At 31.0% G+C, this 24945-nt stretch overlaps 1 long non-coding RNA gene across 2 annotated transcripts in view; it reads left to right on the top strand.

The window, feature by feature from the left end:
- The window catches only part of LOC143231810 (uncharacterized), a 45582-nt gene extending 20637 nt beyond the window's left edge, over positions 1-24945 (top strand). Inside the window, exons 1-3 of one of the 2 annotated variants that reach the window (XR_013017202.1) lie at positions 8868-9402; positions 19916-20117; positions 24207-24945. This is a non-coding gene — a long non-coding RNA (uncharacterized LOC143231810). Of the gene's footprint in view, positions 1-8867; positions 9403-19915; positions 20118-24206 lie in introns of those variants that run through there. The other variant, XR_013017201.1, reaches the window with a different exon arrangement.

A 24945-nucleotide genomic window follows, 5' to 3' on the forward strand; every position in this document is an offset into this window, starting at 1 on the left:
TTATTATACAGTTTATCACTTATGTTTCATTCGTTATAATAGACTTAGAAATGCCGGGTATAATTGTAGACAAAATACATATCTCGTAAGATCACGTATTGTTGATTTCTTTGAAGAAATTGTTGGTTTTTTTTTATAAAGGTTTTCGATTACTGGGGTTGGCATGGAGTGGTATGCTAAACCAAAAATTTATAAAATAAATAAGTTTATTTAATAAGCAAACTATATAGAAAACGATCTGCTAAAATAGATTACTGTGTGTTTTGTTATAGCAAAACCACATCAGGCTATCTTTATGTCCACTGAGTGGAATCGAATCTCTAATTTTAGCATTGTAAATCTGATGTCTGTCCTACCGGAGGTCTTAAAGCGATATTATTGAAACTAAATAGTACAAAAAATATTTTGGAAAAAGGTGGACGCAAAGAATGGTCTACTTTATTGAAAGTAACCGTTTTTAGAAATATATATACAGAAGGAAAATACTAACCAGTATTAGTTTCTAACTAAATTAGATCTAATAAAAAGAAATTTCACATTATACAAAAGAATATTTCTTTCTATCAATAACGTAATCATAATAATTAATCTAATATCATCCGGAAGTTAATTCTTATCAGAATTATATTCAGAAACAAAGAACTGACTGTCACCAAATTGAACCCAATATTATATTAATAAAGATAAACACTAATGGAAGAAATTATTTACCTTTAACACAAAACTCGCTCACACATAATAAAAGAACTACCTTCAAGATACTCTAAAATCTGGGTTTCTATACCAGTGGTGGACACAACATACATAGCCTATGGTGTAGCTTTGTGCTTAATTACAAACAAACAAACTTAAAGAAATTTGTTTAAAATATTAATACATATATAGAATATTTCTAGCGATAAACATTCTAGTAAGAAATACTTTTTTCTATCAGGCAAGTTAATTACTATCATAAATCTGTTCACACAAATTACTTAGTTATTAAAGAAAGAAATAATGACGTAAGGTATAGGATTAGCTGCTAATGAAACGGGAAGATAACTATAACAAGTAGAAGTAACTATTCCAGGTGGGCGAAACGGTGAGATAACTGTAAATAGAGGATTGTTTATTAACAGAGAGAAGTAACTATTTCAGGTGGGCGAAACGGGAGGAATATTTAAAATTGAGGATTATTTATTAACAGAGAGAAGTAACTATTTCAGGTGGGCGAAACGGGAGGAATATTTAAAATTGAGGATTATTTATTAAGAGAGAGAAGTAACTATTTCAGGTGGGCGAAACGGGAGGAATATTTAAAATTGAGGATTATTTTTTAACAGAGAGAAGTAACTATTTCAGGTGGGCGAAACGGGAGGAATATTTAAAATTGAGGATTATTTATTAACAGAGAGAAGTAACTATTTCAGGTGGGCGAAACGGGAGGAATATTTAGAATTGAGGATTATTTATTAACAAAGAGAAGTAACTATTTCAGATGGGCGAGACGTGAAGAATATATCAAATTGAGGATTATTTAGTAAAAGAGAGAAGTAACTATTTCAGGTAGGCGAAACGGTGAGATAACTGTAAATAGAGATTGTTTATTAACAGAGAGAAGTAACCATTTCAGATAGACGAGACGGTGAGATAACTGTAAATAGAGGATTGTTTATTAACAGAGAGAAGTAACTATTTTAGGTAAACGAATCGAGAGGATTAGTGACTGAAAAATAAAATATTTTCGAATGTTGTCTTTATCCAAAAAGAATAATCGCCTGTCGATACACTCAGACTATTTTAGTCTATAATGCTGACACTTTATGATGTTACAAACGCTTTCAGATAAATTTATCTACAAACAAATTATCATATTTAGCATATAAGATACATTATAAATCCTAATTGACCTATTCTAATTAGCACCGTGATATTCATTTGCGCGGTTTACAACGTTTTACTACAGTCCTAAAATTTGGACAGGTTAGAAGAAATTATATGCCTCAAATTTATTACTTAAGCCACAATATTCCGTAAACGTAGAAGCTTGTTTTATTATTGAACGTATGTGCTAATCTCATAAACTGACAGTACAATTAAGCCATAGTTTGCTATAAAGTCACAGTGTTAGTTTAAAATTACCTACCGTAAATAAATATACCCATATACATACATATATATATATATTCAGATAATGAAACACGATATCAATTAAAAGAGACATGCCACGACATGATACTGTTAAGGTTTGGAAGACAGTTGTAATGGCGACCACCATATTTGGTGCTACCCACTTTACGAGAGAAAACCAAGCTGGCCGCACAAGTTCTGGTGGGGTATGCGACACTACTTAACTAACCATAAAACGAATTGATAATACAATAAACACGCAATAAAATTTTATATATCAAGTACGTTGAAGCAACCAGTAGAGTATGTTGTTTACGATTATTTTAAGAGGTTTTAAATTACGTAAAATGTTGTGACACACACACTCCGTTAGAATAAAAATCTTACACGAAAGTTGGCTTTAGGGTGTTTGTTTAGGATATAAGATTTCAATTTATACATGCTTTAAATAAAAGGGAAGAGATACCAGCGTCCAACATTATGTGATTTAACATCAACATTTTATGAGTATCATCAGACGTGTGTCAAAGGCAGATTTAAGTACATACATATTGAAGGGAAGAACGAGTTACAATAAAGTTACAGCTCGGTTTGAATCAGAGCGAGTGAGCTAGCGTACGATAGAATCAACTTGATCTTACAAATCATTCAGCATGAAACAAGCACAGTCCTACCCAGCGTTCGAGAAATTTTAATAGTAACTATTTCGTGATGGCGAGTTCACATGCATCCATGCGTTCTTTATAACAACGTTATTTTATAATTCAGAACGTGCAGTAATGACTCAGAGAGAGAGTTCGTATGTGTTTCTTACAACCCTTAACAACACGAACCGGTCGTGTTCTTGAAAGTAAACTATCTATATGAACATCATTCCCTTATTTTGTAACATCAACATTCTTTGAAGTCCAGGGTTGTTTGAGCCCTTGACGTTGTACCCTAGGCCTATATACGTAAGGCTAATGCTCTGAATTTTACTTTCAATAGTAATGTACTCTATATTTTTAGTTCAGAAAGTATAGGGTCTGCTTAAGAAACAATTAGTTTACTTTGCTTTATCAAGATTTATCAATAGTTTGTAATAGATGGCTTTATTCTGTTTAATATATATAATTTAACCATTCTTAAGGAACAGTTAGTTTACTTTGCTTTATCAAGATTTATCAATAGTTTGTAATAGATGGCTTTATTCTGTTTAATATATATAATTTAACCTTTCTTAAGGAACAGTTAGTTTATTTACTTTACCAAACTTTATCACTAGTTTGTAATATATAACTTCATCCTGTTCAAGTAATATATAATTTAACCTTTCTTAAGGAACAGTTAGTTTATTTACTTTACCAAACTTTATCACTAGTTTGTAATATATAACTTCATCCTGTTCAAGTAATATATAATTTAACCTTTCTTAAGGAACAGTTAGTTTATTTACTTTATCAAACTTTATCACTAGTTTGTAATATATAACTTCATCCTGTTCAAGTAATATATAATTTAACCATTCTTAAGGAACAGTTAGTTTATTTACTTTACCAAACTTTATCACTAGTTTGTAATATATAACTTCATTCTGTTCAAGTAATATATAATTTAACCATTCTTAAGGAACAGTTAGTTTATTTACTTTACCAAACTTTATCACTAGTTTGTAATATATAACTTCATCCTGTTCAAGTAATATATAATTTAACCTTTCTTAAGGAACAGTTAGTTTATTTACTTTACCAAACTTTATCACTAGTTTGTAATATATAACTTCATCCTGTTCAAGTAATATATAATTTAACCATTCTTAAGGAACAGTTAGTTTATTTTACTTTACCAAACTTTATCACTAGTTTGTAATAGATGACTTCATCCTGTTTAAGTAATGTATAATTTAAACTTTCTTTGCTGCTTGAACAGAATAAAGTTACGAGTGATGACAATTTCATTGAGGTTACATATTAAATAAATATATGTATATTTTTAATATGCGTATATTATCATATAACAAGAAATTAGCTTAAATCTAAAAGTTAGTCGAATCGACCATTATTTTATTGTTTATAAACACTTGCTAAATCTTAAAATGAACACATGTGGTTAATGTGTTTGGCGTGAAACTTTACTCACTTGAAGATAATTTGTTATAAGTTAATCTACATTATTTTTTACTCTTTCTGATTTGGAAGACAATATCTATTTTTTAAAAGAAAAAATAATGAAGGTTTTCTATTTTTTATCACCAAGAATTTTCTATTTAAGAAATTTAAACAGTTTTTACAAAGCTAATCGTAAACGAACAGTGACGAATTAGCTAAGTTTTGTTCATTTGCTTATGGTTAATACGTGTGTGTCCTATTGTACATAGAACTATATCATTGTGTAAATTATTAACCTGAGGTAACATAATCTTCCAACAATAATTGTGTTTTCTAAGAATCCATATAATATTCAGAAATATCATATAACAATAGAAATTTATTATTGCATGCAGTTTCATATATAAAAAAAATCATTAATATTTTAAGCCTACCTGAATAGAAACCTCTGCAAATCTTTATAGCTTCCACACCGTGTAAAAGTGTGCTTTACAACGATATAAACCTATAAGCTTATTCGTAATTTCTAAAAATTAGTACATATTGTTTAATTTTGTAAACTATAATAAAATTTGTTAACATTTGCAAATACAAAATCGTTTCCAACAATAGTACTAATACGTACAGGTCTGTGTAGTTTCTCGTACTAAAGAACGAAAACTGCATCCCGCAACAATAGAAACCCGTACAAATGTCTATAGTTTTTAATATTCCAAACCATGAAAAACTTTACCTTGCAATAATAAAGATCTATAAAAACCTGTAGAGTTTCTAATATCCACACCGTAAAAATTGTGTCTTAGAACAAAAGAAACCTGTAAAATATCTGTGTGATTTCTAATGTTCAGATCTACATGTTTTTAGCTTGTAGTAACGGAATAAAGTTTTAAGAACTTGTATAGTTTCTTAATTTTCAGCGTTACTTAGGTTGTTGATGAAAACGAGACATTGTCTTAAAAATATATGTATCTTTCAATGTCAGAGCGATATTTGCGTTGTAGCATATTATAAATCTGTGGCCTACATAAACGTTAGACAAAAAAATGTATATTTCTGATTAATGACATCTTTAGTGACGGTTGGAATAAGTGTATATTGATTCCGATATCAAAAGAAATAACTTTGTACTTAGGCAGTTTGGAGTATTTGGGTTTATAAATAAAATATAGATTTATAAACCTTGTTTGCTTGAGAAACAACAGAAATTGGTATTTCGGAAAAAACTAAATGATATATTGATACATTTGGATAATCACACGTAAACTAAAATTGCAAAGCAAGTGAAACGTGATATCTTTGGGCATACAAAAGAGTAAACATGTTTAGATTAAAACCATACCTTAATAAAATATAACAATTGTCAGTACAGTAAGACAGCTTATTTTATACAAACTGCACAGCTAAACAAATAGCCTGATTTGTCAGCATAGTAAGATAGCTCATTTCATACATAATGTGTAACTATACAAATGGTCTAATCTGTCAGTATGGTAAGACAGCTTATTTTATACACACTGTACAACTATACAAATGATCTAATCTGTCAGTATAGTAAGACAGCTTATTTTATACACAGTGTACAACTATACAAATGGTCTAATCTGTCAGTATAGTAAGACAGCTTATTTTATACACAGTGTACAACTATACAAATGATCTAATCTGTCAGTATGGTAAGACAGCTTATTTTATACACAGTGTACAACTATACAAATAATCTAATCTCTCAGTATAGTAAGACAGCTTATTTTATACACAGTGTACAACTATACAAATGATCTAATCTGTCAGTATAGTAAGACAGCTTATTTTATACACAGTGTACAACTATACAAATGATCTAATCTGTCAGTATAGTAAGACAGCTTATTTTATACACAGTGTACAACTATACAAATGATCTAATCTGTCAGTATAGTAAGACAGCTTATTTTATACACAGTGTACAACTATACAAATGATCTAATCTGTCAGTATGGTAAGACAGCTTATTTTATACACAGTGTACAACTATACAAATGATCTAATCTGTCAGTATAGTAAGACAGCTTATTTTATACACAGTGTACAACTATACAAATGATCTAATCTGTCAGTATAGTAAGACAGCTTATTTTATACACAGTGTACAACTATACAAATGATCTAATCTGTCAGTATGGTAAGACAGCTTATTTTATACACAGTCTACAACTATACAAATGATCTAATCTGTCAGTATGGTAAGACAGCTTATTTTATACACAGTGTACAACTATACAAATGATCTAATCTGTCAGTATGGTAAGACAGCTTATTTTATACACAGTGTACAACTATACAAATGATCTAATCTGTCAGTATAGTAAGACAGCTTATTTTATACACAGTGTACAACTATACAAATGATCTAATCTGTCAGTATGGTAAGACAGCTTATTTTATACACAGTGTACAACTATACAAATGATCTAATCTGTCAGTATGGTAAGACAGCTTATTTTATACACACTGTACAACTATACAAATGATCTAATCTGTCAGTATGGTAAGACAGCTTATTTTATACACAGTGTACAACTATACAAATGATCTAATCTGTCAGTATGGTAAGACAGCTTATTTTATACACAATGTGTACATATAAGAAAACATAAGTGATCTTTATATAATCTTTGTTGTAAATAAAATGTACATATTTAATATATTTATATTTATATACATTTGAAATTCATTACCAATGAAAAAATATGATATTATATGTCTGTATGTAGCATATTAAAATAAATATTAGAAAGATGTTTATAAATACGTTATTTACAGAGAGATATATTAAAAATGTTATAAATAACAGTGGAAAGGTAACACGTGTAACTAACAGTACGATATGCGTAAAATTATTACACATAATGGAAGAAATATTACGTTTACAAATTTGTTGTTTGCAGAAGGTAACATCCTAGATTGTTACAAATATTTGCAGAAATATGATTTGTTTACAAGTTTACAAGAAGAAATATGTAAAACTATTACATATAATAAAAATATGTTTATATTAAAATAAAGTGTATAATAGCAAGAAAAAACGAGTTTATTCAAAGATTACATTAAAACATTTTCCAGCAAGCTGGTTAGAATAATATGAAATGATCTATATTTCTATATCTGGTATTAGTCTAAAGAGAAAGTATATTCGAACAGGCAAGAAGAGACATCTAGAAATCTCCAATATATGTATGGGTAAAGATATACGTATATGTATATATGTCGAGGAATCTCTAATTTAAAGACATTTCCACAATTCCATTACAAGTCTTGTGGATTTTGTTACGCCTGTAGTGAATATCATTTATCTTGTTTGGTTAATTAAGTAGAATATTCATTAGGTGTGAGCCTTAATTTCAATATGTATATGTGTAAGAAAAAAATAAATTATATCCTGAATTTTAAGCGCCCCCCACAGAGTTAAACAGGTTGAGCTTGAAGTCGCTTCGCTAGTCATGCGTGTAGGCCTGCTATCTCTTTTTATATAATGTTTTAGTCCAAGTTCGAAACTTTGACTCTGAATTTTAATACGGAACATCAATGTATAAGACGTTTTATTCGATCACAAATTAAAACGTAAGAAAATCTAGAAGTAACGCAGAGTAAGTCAGTTTAATAATGAACAAAAACGAACATGATAATGATTTCTTTTGAATTTCGTGCAAAGCCACACGAGGGCTATCTGCGCTAGCACGTTTATAATTTAGCAGTGTTAGGACTACAGAGAAGACAGCTAGTCATCACCACCCACCGCCAACATGTGGGCTACTCTTTTACTAACGAATAGTAAGATTTACGGTCACATTATAACGATCCCACGGCTGAAAGGACGAGCGAGTTTGGTGTGACTGGGATTCGAACCTGCGACCCTCAGGTTACGAATCGAGTGCCTTAACGATATGTGTTGGTTGATCGATACTTTCTGTACACATATTTTTTGTTCCTTGTGCGGTTTTCGAAACAACCTTTGGAAAAACAGAGAATCTAATGCGTTAACTTTGTCCTTTCTTACTTTCATTCAGTTTATGAACTCTGAGTATTAACAGGGAAGATTAATCACGGCTGGATCAGTAGTTTTTAATTAAGACTGTTCGTGACCAAAGCACTGAGTTTCACGTTTCGTTGTTCATGTCGAAACCGCTAATACAAGTTGATTATAAGACTCATAACCCCATTATTCAAATATATAAGCTCAGAATATTTATCAAAGCGATTTTTTTTTCGCCGTATAAGAACGCAAAATTTTACTGCTACAAAACACATAAACTTTCACAAGAAGTAGAGGAAGTCGCAGTAGAAACTCTCTTCGAAAAGTTTTATTTCTTCTGTAATTCTAATTGTTTCTCATTATTAGGTTTTAGAGACCTAATTTTCAGTGAATGAGTTTCAGTTAAGCAAACGAGTGTATTTAATAAAGATGTCGCCCTCATACATCAACAATTTGAAGTTATTATTTAGGCCTGCCAGTGTTGGATACAGTTAAGCCTTTTTCTTATTAAAATTATTACCTACTTGTAAGAAAATCATATAAATATTTGCTTTTATAAATATCTAAGAGTTAACTTAACAAATTCAAAACACTCCCTATAAGATATCTTAAAAACGACAACATTAAAAAAAAACACTGAATCAACATACCTTTTTGCTGGTGCACTACGTAAGATGTATTTTTGTATTATACGTGAAGTACGAAATACGGTGAAGAAGAAGATACGTATACAGAACAAACTATAATAATTTTCTTATCCACAACTTACGTTTCGCCTTTCTTACTATTTCTTACTACAGTATTATTGTTCTTTCCATGAACTATCGAGTTAAAGCTTTGTTTTTCCGAGGAGTTTGTACAATTTTTGTAAAGAAAGCTGTAGACCCTCAGAGGTCTCTTCCCTGTCAGCGAAGTGAACCCTGAGCAATGGTCGCTCGGCGTAACATTTATTCTAGTGAACGGTGTCTTTACAACCGTACCATCCAGCGAATGTCATGCAGACTAGTCGATAACATTTCTGAAAATATCCATGTCTTTTATAAATGATGTTCACCGGTTTCACTAATTTAAACTAGTGTTCCACCGGTTTTTTTAGTTGAAACTACAGCGTTCGTATAAATCTTCTCTTGTTGTGGTCTGGTTTGTCATGCGATTTGCAGTTCGACTGACATCAAAATGGTTGTCTATACTCACGTAAGTATTTAATTGGGAATTTTGTTTTTAAGTTATTATTTGTGTAGTCTAGATTTAATTAAAATAACGATAAGGAATACCACTTTTTATGATTTAAAACATTTTTTTTTAGACACGGCGATGTGTAGTTTCATCAATCTGTATTTTCTTAAACAAAATAGCAGATAATGTTTATGTCGCACGTAAAGGAATGAAAGATTTTTTACTGAGGTAACAAGTTTGCTTAGACAATTCCCGTTGAACAAGTGTTAGTCAATTTAATGAATGTTTTGATATAGAATAGGTGGTACATAAATAGCGGATGGGACTTACGTGTTAATAACAGATACGTTTAATGTAAACTACACACAATAAAATTTTAAAGCCACTGTCAGTACGTCAAACAATGGTTTCAATTCTAAGTTCGGTGATTCAGTAACCATATCCTTACAAACATTGTTTCTAACAATTAATGACTAAACCAGTGTGATTGTATAACAATATCCATACATATATTGTTGCTAACAACTAATAACTAAAAAAGTGTGATGGTATAAAAATTTCCATACTAACATTGTTGTTAACAACTAATAACTAAAACAGTCTGATTCTATAACCATATCCATACAAACATTGTTTCTAACAACTAATAACTAAACCAGTGTGATTGTATAACAATATCCATACAAATATTTTTGTTAACAATTAATAACTAAAACAGTGTGATTGTATAACAATATCCATACAAATATTGTTGTTAACAACTAATAACTAAAACAGTGTGATTGTATAAAAATATCCATACTAACATTGTTGTTAACAATTAATAACTAAAACAGTGTGATTGTATAACAATATCCATACTAACATTGTTGTTAACAACTAATAACTAAAACAGTGTGATTGTATAAAAATATCCATACTAACATTGTTGTTAACAATTAATAACTAAAACAGTGTGATTGTATAACAATATCCATACAAATATTGTAGTTAACAACTAATTACTAAAGCAGTGTGATTGTATAACAATATCCATACAAACATTGTTACTAACAGTTAATAAATAAAACAGTCTGATTCTATAACCATATCCATTCAAACATTGTTGTTAACAACTAATAACTAAAACAGTGTGATTGTATAACAATATCCATACAAACATTGTTACTAACAGTTAATAAATAAAACAGTCTGATTCTATAACCATATCCATTCAAACATTGTTGTTAACAACTAATAACTAAAACAGTGTGATTGTATAACAATATCCATACAAACATTGCTGCTAACAACTAATAACTAAAACAGTGTGATTGTATAACAATATCCATTCAAACATTGTTGTTAACAACTAATAACTAAAACAGTGTGATTGTATAACGATATCCATACAAACATTGCTGCTAACAACTAATAACTAAAACAGTGTGATTGTATAACAATATCCATACTAACATTGTTGCTAACAACTAATAACTAAAACAGTGTGATTGTATAACCCTATTCGTACAAACATTGTTGCTAACAATTAATAACTAAAATAGTGTGCTTCTATATCCATACAAACATTGTTGCTAACAATTAATAAATAAAACAGTTTGATTCAGTAACCATATCTAAAACAATAAAAAAGTATGATATATGATATTCATACTGTGTTTTTCAAACGTTCTGTATTAATACTACTACTACTACTAATAATAATAATATATGAGAAAACGTTAAATAAAAGTAACAATAATATTTTAACCTATACTGTGAAGTCGATAATATAATAAACTGTTTAAAATAATAGTGTCCCCCCTCGTGGCTCAGCGATAAGTTTAGTGCTAAAATTAGACGAGTGAAGCCCAAATATTCTGTCGTGCATGTTCGTGCTTAACAACAGCTGTTCCTCTGTGTGTGTTTTTCGTAAGCACGAAAACAACTGTAACTGTTGTAAAAGTATGCACTATGAATTAATTGTGGCAAATCTGTAATAAGTTCTGAAAAATATTATGTACATTTAGCCTCTGATATACATGTAAATATATCCGTACTTCAATTATGGATATCTTAAATATAATGTTTTGAAATTCATACAGTATATTCATGCATTTAGGCTTCTTCTAAACGTGATTTGTCAAAATGCGGTGTAACACATCATAAGAAGGCCAGGCGGTTAAGGTACCAAAGATGTTCGCCCTTTCAGCTGTGTAAGCGTTATAATGTGACTGTCAATCTTACAACTCTTTGGTAAAAGATTAGTCCAAGAGTTGGCAGGGGGTGGTAATGACTAGCTGCCTTCCCTCTAGTCCTACACTGCTAAATTAGGAACGGATAACGCAGAGAGCCTTCGTGTAGCTTTGCGCAAAATTCAAAACAAACCAAATCACATTATAAGATAGTAAACCTAACGGTACTTTTACAACTGTCTGATACATATATACGTATAATTAGCAAATGCTTTAAATAAAAACGTATATACATATATTATACGGGTTTTATTGTTGTATTAATAATATCCAGATATTTGATCCAACAGAATCATTAATTATGAGGAACTATAAACTATTATATGTTATATATACAACAAACTATGTTGGATTATATGAACTTATTAATATTGCTTACACTGCTGTTAAAACAATATATGATAATCATTTTAAGAAACATAGTTTAAACATTATATTTATTAGCTAAGTTCGTTATTAGGTATATACGTTTATTTCTGATCTATATTCAGCAGATAGCCCAATGTAGCTTTGCTATAAGAAAGCACACTGATCTATATAAGTAGCTTGCTTTGATCACAATTCAAAATTAATAGAAACTATCCTATTTTGTGTTTATGCTAAGTTTTAGAAAACTATTCTGTCTATAAAAGTACAAAAAGCTGTGGTGTTACATAAGACCTATACGAAAATTCCAAATGTCGGGTTTTAACAATTATTAGCTTTCTTAGTTTTAAAAATATTGTGAGATTCATAAGCAGAAAATGGGTGTGTCTTCTCCAGGAAAATAATTCTTTCTGTCTTTGTGTTTCTAATGTAAAATTAACTAACACAGACTCGTCTTCGCTCAGCATCACTTGAAAGTCGTGTCGTGGCTCCTCCCAGACAAACATAAGCGATCAATATATATTAGGTCTGAATCAGTGGCAACCGCGCACGAGCAAGTTAGAGATAAGAACAAAAATGGCGACGTGATTGGTAAAAAAAAAGAAAAAAACAACAACAAGAAAAAATAAAAAAGTCTCGTGTGTTTATATCCGCCATTACTGCATTGACGCGTAAAGCACACTGTCAGGTGGTGCCAACTATTAGCTTGGTATAAAAGCGGAAAAAAAAACGTTTTGACTTTTGATTTGATCCGACTGGATGATCCGCTATGATATGAATCCGGTTAATATTCCATGTAAATCGAGACGTTTATCCCAACCATAGAAATCATACGCAAACTATTTTGGTTTTATTCAAATAGTTGTAACCATTATATAAAAATAATAAGCTGAGTGTTAACATATAACAAACGAGACGTGCATTTTGTCAACTTGTAAAGCGTATTTTTTTTTGTTTTCTTTTTACATTTAAATATAAGAGAAAGCTCTAAAATATTCAATGAATAATCCAGGCTGAGTTTTTACTGGGTTATTGTATTCAATTTCGGCAGCTGTTATTGCATAAAAATAAGGTAATGTTAATTTTACCAAATAAAGAAAACATAATAAAAAATGTAATATTATTAATTACTTTATCAAAATTTCATTACACAAATAAAGACTTCCATTTTTCGAACGTTTTCAATGTTGTCATATTAGAAAACTATGTGAATATACTATCCGATATATATTATTTCTTATTGAAAACCTTAAGATAGAAACTCTGTAATAATAAACTTTTTTTTTTCTAATATTAACCTTCAATGAAAAGTGTTTTTCCTAATCCGAAATATTTATACTCTGCATAAATTAGTGGTTTTATTTCTTATGTGCTGTTTCACGTAAACTTTAATTAACAGAGAACATTGATTAATGTCTTACTTTATCATTTGCTACAATTCTCATTTCCAATGTGAAAAAATTTCGCCAATATGGCAGTCTTGGAAACTGAATACGTATAAGTTTGTTATAGATGTTTATAAGCAGTCTCTGATAATACGCTTGGAGTTAATTGACTCCCAGTAGAAATTACCTGATATAGCTAGTAAAATGTAGTAAAAACGTAACTGAAAAAACGTAACATATAAAGTGAAATTAATTAATAGTTAACATATAAGTATAGGTAAAGTGAATAATGTGTTAACATATAAAGTAAAAGAATTAGTATAGTTTTAATTAATTAATTTATTGTTTGTCTAGTAGAATTTTATTATTTGAAGAAAGTATAACAGCTCGTTTGTTTGTCTTAGAATTAAGTACAAAGCTACACAATGGGCTCTCTGTGCTCTGCCCGCCACGGGTATCGAAACCCGGTTTTTAGTAGTGGCTCGTATTTACATTTTTTGTATCTCAGAAACTGGACTTTTATTAACTAAGTAATTTAAACAGCAAATAGAAAACTAGCGAATGAAACCAACTTAACGATATAAAGTCATTTAGTTCACGTTCTACAAAAAACAACAACAACAAGAGACTGAGGAATAAAAAGTAGAAACTCCTGCTTGGCCTTTTTCACCCTCGCGTCTGCTTGTTGAACTAATTGCTCAGTGCTGGAAAGAAACTTAAAATTTCCACTTAGTATGCAACGCTGTTATGGAAAGTATTAATTGATACCGTGAAACACAGGGACACTATAGTTTACTAGTAACGAGTTCAGACACAGCAGGACACTTCAAGAATAGCATGACGAAAAAGGTAAACGTTTTGATCGGAAAGGGGTCACAACATCGCTGAGAAGAAACACAGTTCTAACAGTTCGATGATGCAATAATCGTCTATAAATATAGCGACCGTTAAGTTAACGTTTGTAAAAGATACTGGTTTGGTATTCATGAAGTTCGCGTTTTCGTTGTAAAAGACAACATGTTTACTATTATATATTATTACGCTTCAAAAATCTTAATTGAAAATACGAATTTAATAAGGCCACCATACGCTAGACTAAAAAACAGAAACCCTCATTAATTTTAAGCTGATGCGAGAGTAGTGATAGGGCATTTTCTGTAAATGCTCTTTTGAGTGTTAAAACTACAGTAAAATGGTAAATACATGTGGATCTGTTCGCCATCTGTAGCACTTTGCAACATCGAATAAAGAGAAAATGTAATTATTCACAATAATATAAATATAAGTACCTACACGCACATCGTCCATAAAGAGTTCAGGATAAGTTCGGGAACTTCGACCCTCATGTAATATTTCAATGAATGTTCTCCAGAAATTGCTACCATCTACTGTGGGTGGGAGAATGGGGTGGAAGAGGTAACTTGCATCTGACCTTTCCAGATCTTAGAGACTTAAATGACTTAATAAAGATTGTGGCGTAAAAAATACAATTGGTCTGATATTAATGTCTTATAATAATTATAATTTATTATAATTTATTATAATCGTATTTCGTTAGTTTCCTTTGTACAATAAAACTTTTTTTTCCCATTTCCTTTAAGAGATATTGAGTTATGTAATAATAACTTAGTATTTTCAAATAAATTGGTATTTACAAAAGAAATCTATGAATTGCAAATGTTTAATTAGGGATACTTTAAGATTTCAAAACTTCTAGTGAGAATAGCAGTCTTGGGTAGATAAGTATTTGTTGTAACAAAACCTATAGCAGTTTTGGATAGATAAGTATTTGTTGGAACAAAACCTATAGCAGTTTTGGGTAGATAAGTATTTATTGGAACAAAACATATAGCAGTTTTGGATAGATAACTATTTATTGGAACAAAACCTATAGGAGTTTTGGATAGATAAGTATTTGTTGTAACAAAACATATAGCAGTTTTGGATAGATAAGTATTTGTTGGAACAAAACCTATAGCAGTTTTGGATAGATAACTATTTGTAGGAAAAAAATATATAGCAGTTTTAAATAAATATTTTTGAAAAGGAAAAAATAACCCATTGCGAATGAGTGGAAATACTTTGACTGATGACACATTGATTCTAGCTGAGGTACAAAGACATACTGGGATTGTTCTACAGAACTTTATATTTATAGAATTTGCCTTTTATCGTCAGTTAAAAGATAATTAAAAAGTCTCCGATTTTTTTAAACAAAAAGATAAATAGAAAAATCGAGATGGGTGAATGTTTTACAAAAAGAAACCGTCAGCTATGATAATGAAGTTATTCTAAATATATATAAAAAACAAGTGCTGTTTTAGCTTGAAAATAGGCTTGCATTAAATTAGCTTCTCAAAGCGTTTCTATTTAAATAACAAACATATATTCTTGAAGAGTTGTTACTAATGAAATTAAAGTTTATATAAAGAATTGGTAGGAATTTTTTTTCAAAAAGTTCCTGTTTAACTAACACATTTATTGTTACTTTTAGGATGCACACACCGATGGAATTCATGTCTTTTGTTTAGAACAATATATATTGATTTATAATGTATTTAGTTAAAGATAATTTTCGTTAAATGCGAGTGAAAATTATTGTATTTAAGAAATGGACTTGTATTCATTGTTGAATAAATTGCATACGTTGAATAATTGTTCTTTTGGATAAAAACCGTATATTTATTGATAAGAAAAGACCTTTCGATTTTGTGTTTAAACAAGAGAATATAAACTTATTAATAAATTACAATATATGCTGAGAAATCGTTTGTTTCGGTAAAGAACTATTTAAGAAATCTGTGTTTAAGTAAGGCGAAAGTCACTCGTTTCTTGTTAAGTGGTGCACACCTAAGTTGGTAGGTATTAACGTATCGGATAAGCTTGTGTTTTGGTTAATATGTAATTTGGTTGCTAAACGTATGCGTTGCAGAAAATGGAAATCACAGCAAACATTCTGTTCAAAACACATTAGAAACAAAGAAAACGTATGATTCACAAGATAAAATTTAATATATGTATATTTATATGAAAAGTGTAATGCAAAACCCCCTAGATTTTTCAACTTGGTAATAAAAAAAATATACACACCTTATGATTAACACACGTTAAGACTACAAGTGTGTGTGTTTTCTTATAGCAAAGCTACATCGGGCTATTTGCTGAGTCCAAACACTACAAGTACAGAGTGGATGGTCCGACAGAAGTTTTACCTTCTAGTGAGAATACAGACAACGTTGTGTGTAAAAAGGACCGGGACTCATGTATTATGAATTATGACAGATATAATTAATGTAAGCTGCGATATGAGATTCACTCATAATCATTTAAAACGTTTTAGATACATATAACACCAACCACAACATTTGCAATCACTTGTTCTTATAGTGATAATGGTGTGTTTGTAATTAATAAAGTGGATTTTGATCAACAAATAAACACAAAATGGAACATTGTACGCTTGTGTTGTGAAGTTCGCATCATATGAATATTACATTAACTCATTAACATTGAACTATTTGTTTTATTTTAACGCTCTCTATTCTGTGTGCATAGCTAAGCAAAGTCTAGATAGCTACTTGTTAGTGTCAGTGGGATAAATAACACATCGGCAGAATATTGTCTCAATAACGAAAGGCGTTGGAAGTAAGTTATCACTGAAAAACAAATCAAAACAATTAACGTCACTAAAAGTCCAGCTTCACACTCCACCTGGTAGCTGTTACTTCACAATAATAATAATAATAACATTATTTATTATCGCCAAAATAACTATCGTTCTGTAACTAGTTAGTTTAACCATTATGTTTACCAGTCCAGTCAGTTCACGTCGAAACTGTGTGTGTGTGTGTGTTTTTCTTATAGCAAAGCCACATCGGGCTATCTGTTCAGCCCACCGAGGGGAATCGAACCCCTGATTTTAGCGTTGTAAATCTGGAGACATACCGCTGTACTAGCGGAGGGCTATTATGTTTACCAGTCCAGTCAGTTCACGTCGAAACTGAGCCCACAACTGATGCAGTGAAACATCGGTTTCACTTTGGTTATTACGTATTATCCAACCAGTCCGTTCTTCTAAACAGTGGCCCTTGAGTTATTGTAACTAGGGTTAGAATACTTTCCGATGATAAAAATCCCACTTGAAATAAAATTATGTCTCAGAATGGCTGGTGTGGGTATTAACACTTTTACCAATAAAGCAGAGAACAACGTTTCGACAATCCTAGGTCATCTTCAGGTTAACCTTATGATGACCTAGGAAGGTCGAAATGTTATTCTTTGCTTCATTAGTAAAGGTGTTGATACCCATACCAGCCGTTCTTAGATACATTTTTAGGGTTTAAAATATGTTTTGGCATCACAGTTTAAACGAGTACTTCGTATCAGTCGAATTCGAGTAAAACACACAGACACAAGATACTTTTGTTTGTTTGTTTGTTTTTGAATTTCGCACAAAGCTACTCGAGGGCTATCTGTGCTAGCCGTCTCTAATTTAGCAGTGTAAGACTAGAGGGAAGGCAGCTAGTCATCACCACCCACCGCCAACTCTTGGGCTACTCTTTTACCAACGAATAGTGGGATTGACTGTCACATTATAACGCCCCCACGGCTGAAAGGGCGAGCATGTTTGGACACTAGATACGTTCAATAAATTTCTGACATGGTATGTACCATATCTGATGTATAATTTTCTCTACATTTCATGTTCTTCAACTGCTATTTGCAGCACAGCTGGGACTCTTTTGTTACATATACTGAAGCAAGAGTTGGCCGTTTAGATTTCTTAAGATTGGTGTTAGGTCATGTACCTGTTTCTTCACAGTAAAATAAGTTTTAAAATTTTCATTGTTATCCTATGTTATCGCCAAAGGTCGTGAAGACCTTTGTGTTTTGTAGCAGAACTAACACTTGTGGGAAGTTCACCGGAATATTCTTTTCTTGTGAACATCTCAATAACATTAAAAATGTGTTTACGTATACCATCTTCGTTTACTTGACGTTTTCAGAGGGAGTTAAAACACTTTTTGTAATTCTCTCTCAGTTGGAAAAATTATTTGTATTTACTAATTTGGTGAAACATCATTAGAGGTATTATTAAAATTCGCATGTTAATTCACTTCCATTCTCACGAATAGAATAATAGTAGATTTAAAAATGATAAATAAGTCTACTACAAAGCGTTGATCTTCGACATGTGACAAAATCATTTACTAATAATGTCGACAATTTGAAACTGAAATGCCATATAAATTTTAATTATTAGAGTCGAGATTTGGAAGGACCATGGGGGCACATTAGTCTAGTGTGAACTTCCCAAAGCTGTTTATGACCATTTTTGACTTGAAACGGCTTATTTTATGTTTTTAACCAATGAAATAAAACCTAATGAGGCCTTTTTGTGCAGAATTCTACTGGAAACTTGAAAATCTAAGCAAACGCATGAAAGTTTATTATTAATGACTTTTCTGTTTTTGTGGCTGACCATAATAGAAAACGTTTTAGATTTTGTGTCGCTAAATCTTTCATATCCTTAAAAAAATGAGAGAGAGAGAGAAAAAAATGATTTAGCAAAGAAATCGAAATAGTCAGAAGATATAAGACAGAAGATAGCTAACTAAAAGGTTTGTTTATTTGAAACTGAGTACAAAGCTACACAATGGGCTATCTGTGCTCTGCCCATTGTGGTACCGAAACATGGTTTTTAGCGTTGTAAATTCGCGGATATATCGCTATACCACTAGAGGTGGGCTAGATAAAAGATTTAAGTCCACTATAGAAACGCGACACATTTCAGAAGGCTAAAGCCTAACAAGATTAGACCAGCAGTTGGCGGTGGGTGGTATCGACTTGCTGCCTTCGTTTTGAAAATTAGGGGCGGATAACACAAATAACACTCGCTCGAAATCCAACACAACAATCAACCAGAACGTTCTGCAGCACAACCTACAATAGAACGAGTAGTTAAGGTAGCTAGTTCACAGTGTAACGTTAACTACACGTAACTAGACAGAGCATGCCCAGAATAATGAAATTCTTTATAATAGATTCTAGAAAATAAACTATGTTTCCAAGTTTAGAAAATCGCTTTTAATTAGGCAAGCACACATTATACGTCACATATTTTCTCGCTATTATATATATATATATATACTGTCCGTTCATTATAAGCAGTTTCTCTTTCAACTTATATTTAAGGGTAGTATATATTATAAACAGTTTTTGTTTCAAGCTATACGTAAGAGTGGGGTCTACTATAAACAGTTTCTGTTTTCAAACTATACGTAAGAGTGGGGTCTGCTATAAACAGTTTCTGTTTAAAGCTATACGTAAGAGTGGGGTCTACTATAAACAGTTTCTGTTTCAAGCTATACGTAAGAGCTTGTTCTTTAACCATTGTAAGGTAAAAATGAAAATAATTCATGAATCACGAACTGTTCATTATCTGTTAAGTTAACAACAACAACAAAAGAGTTTTTGAAATTCCTAAAATAACTATTTTACAGAAATAAATATCTGAATATATGCATTATAGTTTTTTCATTTTAGGACGAGAACTATCCGTGGATGCTTGAGGTTCATCTAGGGATCATAAACTTAAGAATACATCACGTAAAATAAATATTTTGGAGCTAAGACGGAAATGGATACCAGATTAACCAAGACGAAGGATGGAAGAAGCGACAACCTGACCTCTATACCTGATAAAGCGAAACATCTCGTCAGATTACATACAATAAGTGTCACAAAGGTACGTATGTTAAAGTTGAGAAGACGAAACACTAAACTGAGTGACACCATAACGTTAATTAACATTCTCCGGACAAAGGAAGTGTTTTCAATGGACTAAAGAAGCTATCAGAAAGATCGCAGTCCACTGTGGACGTTGATTTTACTCAAACTCATATTTAAGAACATTATTAAGGGTATGTTGAAGCAATATGCAATAACTCTAGCTGCAAACCTCAGTGACAGTTGAATAGCGATACAACTAATTTCACTCTCCAGTAGGTTCAACCTATGGGGAGATAACTTTAGAGTGAAAAGAACGTTCCAGTCACGACATTTGATTAACAACATATTTATGTATTAATGTTTAACTCTACTGAGACCGTTTTTTAGGTGTACATAAATTTAGTTAAAATCTCTCAGTAGAAAACCCTAAAGAATAATAACATTTCATTCAAACGTTCGCGTAACTGTGCGACAATCATGCTTACAGAAGGCGTGAAATTATGCAAAAAAGGAAAAAGCTTAACGCTAACAAAGTAACACGAATTATCCGATGGCGTAATAAATGTATCCAATAATTGATGGTTAAAACGATAGTAAATCTTTGATTTATTATTCTACAATATAAAACTTCACCTGAAGCGTAAAATTATCAACCATTGTGTTTAGTTAAAGAAAAATATATTCAGAAAAATAAATAAAGATATAGTGTGTGTATTTTTTTTTTATAGCAAAGCCACATGGGACTATCTGCTCAGCCCACCGAGGGGAATCGAACCCCTGATTTTAGCGTTGTAAGTCCGAAGAAATAAAGATATAGATTCGCAAGTTAACAAGCGTTCAAATGAGTCATTTGTATTATATGAAGCATTAGCATTGACAAAATAAGCGTACACTATTAAAACTTAAAGATAACAACTAAAAATAATTAGAAACAAACTTTTATAAAAGGTAAAATTACAGATAAACCAAATAAATTATTTCTTTACAAAAAATGTAAAATATTTAGGAGAAAAGACACAAGACTGCAGAATTAAAACCTTTCTGATGGAGTTTAGTTGCAGTGGGTTCAAAATATTTTGAAGAGAGAAATACTTAGTGATGAATTTTCCATAAAAGATATGAGTACAAACTTTAAGGTTTTAAAGTAACGTGGACTTTGAATGATGATTTCTTCGTGATTGAGAACAGGGATTACAACTGTTTTAAGCATCAAAGACATACCTACTGATGCATTGCATGAATTTACTGAGACGATGAATAAACAAACAGGAATTTACTAAGACGATGAATAAACAAACAGGAATTTACTAAGACGATAAATAAACAAACAAACAAGAATTTACTGAGTCTATAAATAAACAAACAAACAAGAATTTACTGAGTTTATAAATAAACAAACAAACAAGAATTTACTGAGTCTATGAATAAACAAACAAACAAGAATTTATTGAGTTTATGAATTTACTGAGTTTATGAATAAACAAACAAACAAGAATTTACTCAGTCTATGAATAAACAAACAAACAAGAATTCACTGAGTTTATGAATAAACAAACAAACAAGAATTTACTGAGTCTATGAACAAACAAACAAACAAGAATTTACTGAGTTTATAAATAAACAAACAAACAAGAATTTACTGAGTCTATGAATAAATAAACAAACAAACAAGAATTTACTGAGTCGATGGATAAACAAACAGCAGTTTACTGAGGCGACGAATTGTTTTTAAGTATAGCATTAGATAAACTAATAGAAAAAAATTCTAAGACATGAAAACATAAAGATTTATTTTTCCCAAGACGTTAAAACTTTCAAATATAAAACTAATTCAAAAAATGAATCATATATTAACTTATCAAAGCCGATAACTACTTAGTTGATGTCCTTTAGGGAGTTCAGTACTATAAGGGTTCTCTAAGCTTTATAAAGGTTACATAAACTCTAAATATTAAGAGGAATCATAACACTGCACAACAATTTTTTGAAAAGTTTTGCTTTCTGAAAAGTTTTGCTGATTGTGACAGGTACCTGGTGGGTATGCACAAATATAGTTTTGGTTTTGCTTCATTACGTAGGAACTCTAAGAAACAGACAGTTAACTGTTTACCGGCAATAACGTATTTAATTACGTTTATGTTTCTAATACGCTATTAAGTTCAACATAATTAAAAGTGTTTTGCTCGTGATTTTCGTTTGTATTCAATGTCCGGTGCATCACGTTACAGTGTCCAACAGTAGTCAGCAAGCATTGACGGATTCCAGTTGCCCTGATATCGTTTTTTTCCATTGTAGCAAAGTCCTGGTGAAACTGAAGATTTCAATGTCATTTTATTGATGGGCAAATTTGGATGTGATTTTCGTAATCAGCAGCCAAAAATCTATAAGGAACACCCAACAGTGTTCAAGAAACAAAAACTTTATTGTGCAGTGTAATTAAAACATCGAATTATCTTCAAAGAGAAGTGAAAGAGAACAAGATAATTATTTTCTGAACTCAAGCAGTCTCTGAATGATGAATAACCTATTGGTGTGTGTCTATGTCCAATACTAACCGTGAAAAAGGTTACATTAACTAACAACGACCACGACCATAGATAGGCAAGGTACATATATTTATAGGAATGTTTTCACACATTAGTCCAAAACGATGGAGGTAAATAATGTTCTGTTGATGAAGTAAGTACTTGATTGAATGAAAACACAATACGACATGGCGCTAATTAAAACAGTTTTATAATGTGGATACTATAGATATTTTAACAAGTGTTTTTTCTCTGAAATATTTCTCAGCTGAAAAGATTATTGTCGTTTCGCTATCATCGAGTATACTGTTGGCTACTTTTAGCTTTAAAACGCTATAAAATATGTTATTTGGTACGTCTGTGTTAGTTTCATTTGCTGTTCTGATCCATGATGTATCCCAATGGTTAGAGCACCGGAACCTGATTCCGAAGATCCATGGTTCGCCTTCTTTTACAACAAATAACATTACATTCTGCTCTTTGAGGCGGTGGATACTTTACAAGAGTGCACCTCGCTATTTGGCTAAATTAGCCCACGAACTGCCTCTCGGGTGCTGTTGCTTTCCTTCTAATGTATCAGCTCAAAACTAAGAACTCGTAGCTCTGGTGTGGTCAGTTTAGCGCGATTATCCGAAAGAAAGCCGTGCGTTTAGGTTAGTTTTACTTCTTTAGAACGCGAGAAATAACACAACATTCCGAGCCTAAGAAAATAAGTGCAAATCTAGTGTGAACAAAGCGTAGAAACGGAGTATGTTTATGTATGTCTCTGTTGACAATAAGACAAAGTGACCGCTGATATTAACCTTATTTGATAATGTAGAGAAGTCGGAAGTTTCTCATCGTCCAACTGTATCTTATGTACCTCCAGTTTGTCTGCAATAACATGTTCTATTGTCTAAGAGCATCTCAGAGTAAGTGATTGGTCTGCAGTTACTGCGTTTTCCTACGTCCTGCACGCACACGCGAGATCTAATATGTATATAGAGTATTTGTACGATACACATAGGGTACTAAAATTTAACATCTCCATGACAAATAGGCCCAGTCAGTTGCATTTCATACGTTAAGTTTGAAGAGTTATCCGCTACATTTTTTTTAGTTTTTCGTTGCACGCTTTATGTATTAGTTTGTGGTAGAAACACTCAACAAACCACATGTAATCATACTCAGACATATTGGTACCGGCTAAGTCATATATTACCTAAACTTATGTATTTTCAAAAGACATACACAGGAAAAAAAAAAAGAAAACTCTTTCTTGCTTAACTTAGGGTCTTAGAACATCCTTTCTATTCGCTAATTTAAAAATAGCTTAGAGTTATTATTTTGGGTGTACTTACAATTTCCTCTGTGAACCTAAAAAGCAGTCAAATTTCCGAATCCCTATACATGTTTTCGTAATAATGTTTATACACATTCTATTGTGATTAATAAAAATGCGTATGCAAGCGTACTTAAAAAGGCTGTCGCAATAATATTAAGTGTATGTTCTATTTATATTGAAATACTAAAATATTTTAACCCTTGATAATTAATTTATAGATGGCGATGCTAATTTTGCTTTTTTTATTTTATTTCAGACAATTTGGATTCACGCCCCATACTTCACACGAGGCAGAAAATTAAAAAAAAAAAACCTCGATCTTGGAGAAACGGAATCATTTGAACCTGGGAAAGATAGTAACTTGGGAAACTACAAGTAACTGTAATAGAAGACGGTCAGAACATTTAGTTTAATTTCTAATCCTCAAACTATGCTATGTTATAATAATAGTTCACTATGTCCACTGTAAAAAGAAAAATAGGTTAATGCAAACGTTGTTTATTAAAATAAAATTGTACATGTCTACTGGTTCATGTTATGGACATTTTAAAATAACCCTTTGGAACGAGAAAGAACAAAAATATATCATCATAGAGATAAAAAAAACCTATGTCGTTTATAAGGATACAAATGTACGTGTCTATTGGCTTTTATTATGGATATTTAAAAATAATCCCTTTGAATAAGAAAGAACAAAATATATCATCATAGAGATAAAAATGTATGAGGTAAAGGTATTTCAGTGTTTTATTTCATACATGTAAAATGTAGAAGGGAAGTTTTTATGTTTGTCGAACTTCTATGACATATTTAATATTGTAATACTTCTGCTCAGGCATTTTTACATTTTTCCTTGACATATTTAATATTAAAAACTCTGTTTTAACGTTTTTGTTTTTTTTTCGACATATTTAATATTGGAATACTTCTGTTTAGGCGTTTTATATTTTTTCGACATATTTAATATTGGAATACTTCTGTTTAGTCGTTTTATA

This window comes from Tachypleus tridentatus, chromosome 11, assembly GCF_004210375.1.
Source record: "Tachypleus tridentatus isolate NWPU-2018 chromosome 11, ASM421037v1, whole genome shotgun sequence".
Classification (NCBI taxonomy): Eukaryota; Metazoa; Arthropoda; class Merostomata; order Xiphosura; family Limulidae; genus Tachypleus; species Tachypleus tridentatus.